The sequence below is a fragment of the Rhinatrema bivittatum genome, chromosome 9 (assembly GCF_901001135.1).
Source record: "Rhinatrema bivittatum chromosome 9, aRhiBiv1.1, whole genome shotgun sequence".
Lineage (NCBI taxonomy): Eukaryota > Metazoa > Chordata > Amphibia > Gymnophiona > Rhinatrematidae > Rhinatrema > Rhinatrema bivittatum.
Genome location: NC_042623.1, coordinates 154729444 through 154734192, shown reverse-complemented (window position 1 = coordinate 154734192; position 4749 = coordinate 154729444).

Sequence of the window (4749 nt, the reverse complement as noted above, 5' to 3'; positions counted from 1 at the left end):
TGCCTAAGTCCCTGCTTTCCCTGGAGCTTCTAACTTGTCCTTTTGCCTTCTACTCTGGGGTTTCTCTCTCTTCCTCCCTCACCCAGGGCTAACTGTAGAAGGGAGCAAGGCCCAGGGTTATCAGCTGGTAAGGAGCACTTTTATATGCAATACATACATGCTCTCTCCTCTTCCCCTCAAATACACCTTGTTCCTTTTTATCCTCCATCCCCTACATGTACTAGTGCTTGTCTTTCCACTATTGTCTCCTCCATATCCCCACTTCTCTAACTTAATCCCTAAGACCCCACTTCCACACCTCTGCATCTAATCCCCAGGGGGAGATGGATTTTGAGGCCTTCTACTTTTCAAGGGGCTTCTTTCTCCCTCATCTCCGTTCCTCCAGTTTGTCTTCAATAGGTACCTTGTGAATTTGCTTCCTTTCCTGGGCTAACTACTTCCTTCTGAGGGGGAAGGCGAGGGGGGGATCATACAGTATGAGCCATATAGAGGGAGGACTGATGTCCACAGGGACTGTACTGTGCACCTGTGAGCTATTCTGGCTGACTCGATTGGCTGCTGGTTGCAATCTAATGATGATGTTGTATCTGAAGCACCGGTATAGGAAAGAACAGAGAAGGCACTGGTGAGGAAGGGACCCAAAAAACAGAAAGGAAGGCGGTCTAACAAAGCCGTGAGGGTCTACGGAAAACCCTGTTTAGAGGTAAGCAAACTTGCTTTATGGTACTTTTCCATCATCTCAACAACCAGCTACCCTTGTGTCCAACCATCAGCTGCTTACTTATCAGGTTTATCTGCTACATGCAATTACGTTTTGTGTGTGTTATCTTCAGCTTTGCAGTTCAGAACATTCAGGTCTCCACTTTCTTCTATGCATTCTCTACAAGGTTTGCTGAAGGTTTATTCAAGGTTAAACAGTGTTCCCAGCCAGGGGCTAGCTGTGATTTCAATCATCAAAGAACACTGCAATCCTAGCTGTGCAATTTCTCTAATGCTCTTTATCGTATTACCTTTGCGTTTTATGTAATTATAAAACCAATTTTAGATGAATGATTTGAAGCTGATAAAGGACCTCGGCTTTTCACAAGTAACCATCACTTGAATTCTTCCTTGCTTTGTTTAACTTGTTTAATAATTTTGATCTGGCTACATGCATTAAATGTAAAAAAGAAAAAGAAAAGAAAATGTTGCTTGCACAGTGGACACCGCTCTCTCTTGCCATTCCTGCCCCTTTGCAACAAAAGACATCCCCCCAGTCTCCAAACCCCCGATCCCTGGCCTTAGGATCTTCCTTGACACACCCTACTCCATCCTTCAGGCATAGCTTTAAAAACCTGGTGGTCTACTGGGTCCTGGAGCACCTGCTGTGCTCCAGGCTCTGCACTGTTTGAATCAAAATGGCACCGGCCGGCCGCTATGCAAATTATGCCCTATTATGATTCAGATAGCGCAACGCTCTGAGCCTAGGGGGTATGGGGGGGCATGGGCTAGAGTGAGTCAGAGGTTTCAAGGGGTTCTTAAGGCCAAGGAGTGGGGGATTGGAGCCTGGAGAAGTGGGTCTTTTTCAAGAAAAAAGGCAGGATTGGCAAGGGGAGGGGCATTCGAGCAAGAATGGAACTTTCTTATATTTTTATTTTTTGCATTAGGGCCCTCTCTAGAGGCAGAAGGGTGGTGGGACAGGAGCCTTCCCATAGAGGTGGATTCGTTTGGGCCAGTAAAGCCCTTTAACAAGATGGTGGCCTCAGGTACAGCATTTGGGTCCTATTAATCTGTGGTATTGTCCCCCATGGTAAAATACCATGCATTTTTCTAAGCTGCAGTAAACTACCTTGGAATAATACCGCAGTTTAATCCATGAGCCTCTATAGTCTGAAGAATACGTCAATTGCATGCAAGAATAAGAGTCCTTTTCTTAAAACTTGTTTATTCCAGGTTTTGTACAAATTCTCTCAGGTCGATGGGTCTGCTGGCTTTATCGCTTAAGTGCTGTATTTCTGTCAGTTTTGTATATTGTTTATAAATTGAATATATTTTCTGGCCTGAAAATTTTAATTTATGGGGTGCACTAGATTTAGCTTACTCATTTTCTTTCTTCAGCATCAAGAAGTCTTTTCTGGTCCTTGTCTAATCTCCTCCAGAATCTAGATCCAGTCAATACATGTCTCCCTAACTAACGATATCTGTTGCAGCAACTCTGGTAGTTTCTCAGTCTCTCATAGACACTCCAGTTTTGTAAAACTCACACTCACTGATCCACAGCAAATGTTCCATCAGCCACTCACTCTCCTTCATTTTTGTTTCTGTCTTTTTAACAAACATGGCCACCTGCAACCCCTGACCTGCTGCTTCTCTGTCTCTCTCTCTCCTGTTTTGTTTTCTGCTCCTTTCCAGGGGCTTTTTTCCCCTCAGCCATGTGGACCCATTTTTTTTATCCTTGCAGGAGATGGTATCATTATTAAAATTGCCACAGCCCCTTCTTTCATTAAACATGTTGCGATCCCCCCTGCTGCTGCGCTACAGGAGGTCTCTTACCTTCCTCCAGAGGCCGCTCTGAAGCCAGGGCCTCGCCTGTGTTCCATCCGGGACTTGCTCCAGGGCCTGAGAGGCCTAGCTGTGCCTGTGGCTTGCATGCCTCAGCGTTTGGACTTCCTGTTTGGCGACGCCCTTCTCCTAGGGGCTGGCCCGCAGCTCTCCACCTGACTTATAGGACCCGCGGTGGGCGGTCCTGGCAAGCTCCTCCCAGGGAGTTGCCTTCTACCTCCAGTATTTAAGGACTGTCTGTTCACTTGCACAAGGCCTTCGGATTGTGCATTACAGTTGTCTGTAACCTTGCCGATCCAGGTCCTCCATGTTTCCTGATGTCTGCCTTGACGTGTTTCCTGATGTCTGCCTTGACGTGTTTCCTGATGTCTGCTCCTCTTTCTGCCAGCCGAGGGGGCTTCGGATGTGAGTATCCCAGCATCGGAGTTCCTGTTCGCCTGGGTCTTCCCTGCACCCTCCTTCTCAGCGTGGTCCGCGACCAGCCTTCCTGGGCTGAGTAGGGCGCGTCTGGGACAGGGTGGTCCGCGACTCAGTCCCACGGGCGGGCTGAGTAGGGCGCCCTGATGGACAGTGCAATGTTCCTGTCCGGCCTTGTCTTCAGTGTCTGCTTCAGCCCTTGTCCGGATGTCTACCTGTCTCTGCCTTGACCTGGTTCCTGAGCCTTCTGTCCTGTTGGGCCCTGGAGTGGCCAACAGGAGGGATTCGTCCCACGGGCTCTTGAGCTTCTGCCAGCCGAGGGGGCTTCGGATGTGAGTATCCCAGCATCGGAGTTCCTGCTCGCCTGGGCCTTTCCTGTGTCTCGCTTCAGCCCTTGACCTGATGTCTCCGTCTTGCTTCAGCCTGCTTCTGCCCCGTTTGATGTCTTCTGTTTAAGGACTCTGTCTGCCCTCGCCTCTGTCCGGCCTGCTGCCCGTTGCCGTTCCCTGCAGCAGGTCCGAAAGGGCCGGGAACAGTCGGAGGACCGTTCATTAGTCAACTTCCCCGTGTTGGCTACCATGGGCATGCAGGTCCGGCTGAGGGTCGGACTCCCTGCTTCTGTTCCTGCCTGCCTGGCTCACTATGCCTGCTCAGCTCACCTCCCACGGTGTGGCCTTGGGCTCCTCCTGGGGTCCTGCCGTGGCCCAAGGGCTCACCACCTGCCCGAGACGACCGCGCCCGCGCGCGCTCGTAACAAAACAGACTATGAGCTACAGTGATGGAGGTCTGCTAAGGAATACAGTATCTCTTAAAGGGCTGCTGGCCACCTCCTTATTTACTGTAATAATATCCCATTCAGGCAGGGTTTCCCAAACAATGTGCCTTCAGACTTGATCAAGTGTGCCACAGAAAAGTCAGCAGTGCCCAATGATCAGAACCAGACCAGCACCTGGGTTCTGCTCTCAGTACCTTGCAGAGGTGACTTTTCAACATATAGGAGCTGCTTTCTGGGAACATGTGTAATACATGCCTTTCCTATCTAGCAATAGCATGAGCCCTGGAATGTGGAATAAATGGGCAGTAAGCAAAGCATGGATAGCTGGATCCCACTTTGTTCGGCTCACATAGTGCACATAGCACCCCCTCATATTTTCCCTCTTGAGTTTCTCCCTTTGAGTTGCTCCAGCTTCTGTCTTAACCCCAGACTGAATGAGACAGGGAGAGCAAGAACTGAGCCCTGGCTGTGACTCATTCTGAATGTTGGGAGCAGCAGCAGCAGTGGAGGAGCTCTGGAAGACACATGTGTCAGCCAGCTGCCCTCATCATACTGACTTCTCTGTTTTCCTGCATTTGTACATAGAGATAACTGGCCCATTGTGGCAAGTTCATGTGTGTCTCTGGTCACTCTCTCTCTTTCTTTGTTTTCAAATTTGTAAAAGAGACTGCTGGGGCATTCAGTGCTTCCCTAGCTTTTCTTATGACCATATGAGTCCTCCCCATGTCTGGTTTGCTCTTCCCATGAAAGTTGGTGTGCCCCACATTTTTGTTAATGTAGGTGCGGTTGAGCTTGAAATAGTTGGGAAATACTGCATTAAGAAAAATATGACGACAAATCCCAGTGTTTTCTTGAAAGTGGATGTTAAAACAGTCTTAACCAGATTTTGGAGTGAGCGACCCGTGGGACTGCATAGAACACCATGACTGAGGGGACACCATATCCCATGGTGCAGGTGTGACCTGATGGAATGTGAAAAAAGAGATAGATCCAGAGGTCCTTGTTACTTGTTTATT